Raw genomic sequence first — 6583 nt, 5'->3', positions numbered from 1 at the left:
AGCCCTGAAGAAACTCCTTGGTAGGAGTGAAACGCGTTGGCTGATCTCGCTACATGTTTTATTGACGTGCTTTTTTTCTGAAAAAAGATAAATAAAGAACATTTTTCTATTTATTCTTTTTGGACTCTCATTTTGGTGCGCCCCCATGAGTACTTAAAAAATTGCTTAACTGATCTGGAGAGCACAGCGACGCCAAACAGCAGCTGGTGTCGGGGTTGGCTGCACAAATATCTAACTGACGTGATTATAGACACCATTGGCACTGGAGTTTAGGTGCGGCACTTTCAAGGTCCGCTGCTGCTTTTTCGTACAAATACCTAATTGCTACCTGGACCAGCAAGCACTAACAGCCATCCAACTATAGAAAGACAACGAACATGTCCAAATTTGACGACAAACGCGAGGAAATGGCACAGGACCTATTTGGGAAAGACTCTCGTACAAATTCTAATATACCAAATGCGCCAATAACTGGAGGATTGAAGGCACTGTTCCAAAAATTGGAAAGATTGAGGAGACAAGAACTATCACGATGGTGGGATGGCGTAACCTTACAACAATACATCCACCAGAAAAAGGTACCAAGAGGGTTACGCATCCTAATCTTTCCGACTTTTGAAGACCTGAGTGAGGAATTACTAAAAGACTGGGAAACCAACTTGGAGGGTGCCTCATGTGTAATGATGCAAATATTAATCAAACATGCTGAAGAGAAGGGGGCAAAACTATTGGTAGAAATAGAAAATGTAGTAAAAGAAATTGAAGCCTGTGAAAACCGGGATTTAGTTGAAAAAAACTATGAGATCTTGAAAAAAGTAATTGACAACCATCAAATGTATCTAAAAGATAAGAAATTAAGAAAGATAAAGAGGGATGATAAAGACTATCGCGATGGTCGTATATACACCTTTGCGAAAAAATTTGATAACATAAATACAGATGACTCTACAAGGAAACGAACGAGGGAGGAAAGTGAAGAGTTAAGATCAGTGAGCACTACCTCTCTGTCCTCGCTAGATAGCGTATCCTCTGCAACAGCCCCAGGTGGGCTCCCTTTAGAAGCAGGCCCCTCCACTTTCCAGAGGGAAATGGAGAAACTAAGGATAAGTGGGAACCAGGCCAGAAAAGTACAACAGCAAAAAAGACAAGGAGAGGTGGCAGGAGGTACCAAAGGTCCAACCAGAGAAGAGGGGGAGGAGCAAGTGAGGAGATCAGAGAGAGGGAAGAACAAACCGAAAGAACAAGCGAAGCAATAGATGATAAGGAAAAGGATGATGACATAGAAATGAATAATCATTCAGAATTGAGAATAGTCAATCTGTCAGATAGATGTTTGGACTCTGATGAAAAGAATTTGTTGTGTAAAGGCTTGGGGTTTTGTCCTACGCAGGAGGGTGATTTCTCTGATGTACATGTGGACCTGTTTAAATTCACAAGGCAACTGAAATTAAAAGAATTTTTTTGCAACAAACCTATGTGTAACTCACTACCTGGGAATTTGGGGTTTGAAGTAGAACCTGTGAACATGTCTATCGCTGAGATAAAGGGTCTACAATGTCTAACCTCACTTAATGAGGAATCGGAAGTTGACTTAGACACTATTCGCTCTGAATGTAGGATTACAGAAAACATGTCTGATGATAGTGGATTACATCCTAAATCAAAGTTTCTCCCCAATGTATACCATCAAAACATTGATATATTTAACGAGCGAGTCTCTGCTGGCCTATACAAACTTGAGAGGGAAAGTATGTTACAACGTTCTAAAGACTCTAACCTTACTAAAGGGGAAAGAGATGCCCTCAAAAGACTACGGGAAGACCCTAACATAGTAATCAAGGAGGCCGATAAAGGGGGAAACATTGTGGTTATGAATAGAAAAGACTACACACATGAGATAGAGAGACAGCTAGCTGATAAAGACTGCTATGAGCAAGTGACACAAAACCCAATTGGGCTACTAACAATCGAAATCAACTCCAAATTGTTAGATTGGAAAGATATGGGACTACTCAGTGACCAGGAATATCAATACCTACTAGTGTCCAACCCCAGATCCCCCTGTATATATATTCTCCCCAAAGTACACAAAGGTGGGCCATTCCCGCCAGGCCGTCCCATCATTTCGGGAATAGGCTCACCAACTGAGAAACTATCAGAATATATAGACTTGAAACTTAACAAACATGTCTTGAACTTACCATCTTTTATTCAAGACAGTAAGGATATCCTGAACAAATTACAAGATTTTGAATGGTCAAATGATCTCCTTTTTGTGACTTTTGACGTTACAAGCCTGTACACTTCCATCCAACACGACATTGGCCTCAAAGCTAGTGAATTTTATTTAGACAGAGAAGGGGCGGACTTGCTCCATAAGAACCAAATGGTCCTAGAAATGATGAAACTGGTACTGTAGTGTAGTTCCTAGTTTCCCACTAGGCCCTGCGCATTGGAATAACATAAACAGTAGTATCGACGTGGAACTGGCTATATTCCAGGCCTCCACTGACTATGCTAAACTTAATTGGGTTGTGTTACCAACTAGCTCAGAGGTCACTGGAAACTTTCTTCTCTGCATAGGAAGTGATCAGCTTCCTTGGCACAGACAAGAAGGGATTCAGCTTTCCAACAACCGTGCAACATGACAACTTTGCTCCTCAGATCAAGAGTCAATCTCTAGGGTCGTGTGAAACAATAGACATAGATTTCACTCAGTCAGTCTAGTGCAGTTTACTTTCACGGTATGTAGAGAATAGAGAGACGGGCGTTTATCAATAAAGGGTTAACATTTATTGAACAGTCTTTCTTCTCATACAAGAGTAATGTATTGCCACAATTGCAATAACTGTTATTATAAAAAGTACGTACAGTAAGATAAGAATAGCGAAATAGAACTGTAAAAGCATTGATATGGTTTCTTAGCCATACAATGGTTTAAAAGTAATAAAACATAGATACAGTCATATATACATTAGGCTAACATACTCAACTGGTGCTTCTAACTAAGCCTACCCCTGTGTGCCTGACCTAAGCCTAACACGTGAGAAGGGGGAGTAAGTAAGTAGCTTAAGTTAAGTTGGTTTTGCCAAGGTTTGTTTCAAGAATTCTCGTCTAAGGGTTTAGTCAACACCATACCTCTGAATAGAATGATGGAGGATTGGTATCTCCTTCAGGGGTCTCTCTCGATATCCCAGTCACCTGCGAGGGTAAACTGGAAGCGCCGGGACTGGATTTCTCTGCACGAGAAAGGCAGCGGCTTCTCTCAGCGCGTCGAGGAAGGAGGGGTGACAGCGTCCGCGGGCAGCTGGGCTGGATGTCTTCGCAGAGGACGGCTGCACGGCTCCTCAAGCGTACTGCACCATAGGTCGCGCTGTAGCGGCGATAATGGTAATCAGTAGCTTCACCACCACAGGATAGCAGGCTGCAGCGACAGAGTGCTAGTTGTTACCAACACGGGGTCATGCAGGCAGCTGGCATCAGCAACATGTTCGCTCCTTGCTTAAGGCAACGTTGGTAATATTTATACCTGACAGGTGCCGGGTTTGACGCAAGTTTGCTGGACATAAGACGTCAATTAAAGATGTCACTAGGAAGTGATAGTTATCAGTTGCTCATTAGAGTTCCATTACTAATCAAAACATAGCAAGCGGGGATTTCCAGGTTTGCTAAGTTTTTTTCTTGTTGAAGAACTCGGAGTGTTATCTAGGAATATCAGATAGTGACTGCTGCTCTGTCATTGCACTAATTGGTCGCAAAGGAAGTAGCAGAGAGTCATGCTGGAATGTGGCTCTGTGGCTCTGCTCGTGTGAGGCCAGAGATGACTTTACAGAAAATCGCACTTGAACGGTTATGCCAATATAGGGAATAAAGGGCTTTATAGCCGAATAGGGGCATAAGGTCACAGTATCGATCAGGAACCTAGATAAGCACATGACACCCACTCCACGAATTCATGTCCATCAAAATTACTAAAACTAAGCAATTAGATGCATGTGTAACATTGTGTAACATAGCCCACCCCAAAATACATAAATGCATTCGAAATAGGCGTACTTGTAATACATGGAATTTTAGGTACTGTACGTAGTTTTAAAAGCATAGTAATCATTCAAAAAATTATTGCATATGAAATCAATGAACGATTATGCATAAGAATTACACATGAAGTATCTCTGACAGAAGAAATGCGAGATAAATCATCACATAAAAATGCATTGTAATAACATGTGTGCTAGAGGCTGGTGTTATGTTGTTATGTCTCTAGATGTGTTTAGAAATAGAAGTGTGAAGCTTCTGTTCTCTAAGAATAGTTTTTACGTTAAGCAAAGAATTGTTCGTGCCAAAAAAGGTCAATATTAGAAAAATTGTCCAATTCAAAGAAAAATCAGTTTACCGAAGCTCCTGGCAGTTTTTGTTGATCAAAACTGAAGGCCGAATTCAGAGTTCATGGGAACGCCGTGTGTCGGAAAGCTTCTCAAAAGTTATTGTTTCTCTGTGGGTGAGAACATCGTATCAGACAGGCTCGCAAAGAATTGGTCTACAAAATCAGGTGATAGTTCAACCAAATTAGATAGCGCTGAAACTTGGCAGGTGTGAGAATGATTGCTGTCATCGAAGACAGGACTGCTCACAGAACGCTGTACCTGGATGATGTTGCTTTTGTCACTCGCTCCACTGTTACCACTTGGCTGTAGTACAGGAGTCTCCACGAATGCCGTCATCAGGATTGGTAGCCGCTGGGGACAACACAATGCGTGAGCCGTTATTGGACTTAGCAAAGTATCGACGTCCATTGGTACTGCTGATGGAAGTGAAAGACAGATGTCCAACACGCATTCATCGCCGCAAAGCATACACCGTAGCACAGGTAAAATGCAATTTTGCCATATCGGTCTGAATGAAAGGAACCAGGTCATGTTTAGATCTCTCAGCCTGGCCAATCCGAGGACGTTAGTTATCCTGTCCCTGTAGCGCATTGCTAGGATTGTCTCTTCCATTCCCATGGGAGCTATGTCTGAGCCGAGGCTTGCCATAACGTAGCAGAAGGGTCAAAAATAGAATCCCTGCGATGAGTCCAAAAAATAGTGGAATACCACCAAAGATGGAGTGCACAAAATTAGGAAAGATTCCCAAAATTGCCTGGAAGGGTGTTAGCAGTCCCGTAAAGACTGTCTTAAATATGCCTGGGATGCTTGTAGCACTAGACATGTTAAGGAGTTGGTCGAACATTTCTACGAAATGCACGGGGCAATTTGTTGATAAAAGGTCATGGACCTCAGTAGCCGTCCTTGCGACTAGAAGATCATACGTCTCTTTAGATGACGTTATAGGCACTGTTGTCTGTAAAAGCACAGATTTCATTTTGCTTAATGTATCAATTCGTATAGAATAGAGATTCAGACGAGGCCAGAGGGGAGTCACTATGTCTGGAGGCCCGCTCGGGAACAATGCTTGCATGCAACATTTGACCATGGACGTTACTTGTACTAGATAACTTTTTCCGGGCGCGAGGCCACAGCACCTGTGATCCGTTCTAAGAATGTAACTCCCGTTTGCGAGTTGCATAAAGAAGGGCTCTATCTGAGTTGCAGGTGTGACTAGCTGGTGGCATGAGAGGTTGTTTGAATTGCCATCACATGCTCCGTGTAAATTAATACCCTGACACAAAAGTATACCGCTTAGTGAGTGTTTACAGTTGTCACCACTAAGAAATACATTTTTGTCGCTGTCACTATAGCAAGAATGAGTGTATGGTAATTTCCATTCGGATTTTACATATCCCTTACCCAATTGTTCATATTGGCCAGCAGGTATGTACTCAAGGCATTTATGAAATCGGAAAGTTGTTATCGGAATTGTGATAATTCCGTGTATTATCCATTCAATGACAGGGCTCTCTGACATTGTCAATGGTAATCTCTCGAGTTTCTCGATGCTCAAGATTGTATAGTCTGCTCCTTTCTGTGCCAAACTGATCTGTTTATCAGTAAGGTTAAAAATGGAAAATACTGACGTTGTGTTTATCAGACGCCAAGGCACATAGCCTGAACGAAGATTTTGCAGCGTCCAGCCTAGTTCTATAATAGAGCGTAATTGAGACTGGCCATGTTGTAACATTAGCAAATCTCTGTCTATCACATCAAAGGCAGAGGATACAATATTGTCCAAAGAATATATTCTGGAAGACAGAGTCATTAACCCATTGTCTACCACAGAAAGTGATTTTTCCAAATTAATACGATCAATTTCTCGTATCTTTTCAGCAGTTTCAATTTGCTTTACTTTCCAAGCCTCGTTGTAAGCAGCATAGATGCTGGTCGCTATGAAACGCTTTTGACGCTGTTTGCGTGGTCCAAGAATGAAGTCGCGCAAATCAGCACCATCTTTTAATAAAGACAAGTGTTGCTTAATTTCAGCCAGTGTGGATGTAGTTAGCCATTCTAGGCAGAGTTTGCCTACACTGTATGTGGTTATAATTCCTGGATGTTGTCTCTGGGAATATCTCGAGTCTAATCTGGTCATTTTTAACCCCTGTGTTTTATTCAGGAATCGATCTTGACAGCTATTTGTGTCTGTAGGC

This window comes from Lissotriton vulgaris, chromosome 2_1, assembly GCF_964263255.1.
Source record: "Lissotriton vulgaris chromosome 2_1, aLisVul1.2, whole genome shotgun sequence".
NCBI lineage: Eukaryota > Metazoa > Chordata > Amphibia > Caudata > Salamandridae > Lissotriton > Lissotriton vulgaris.
This window is presented reverse-complemented; position numbering follows the sequence as displayed.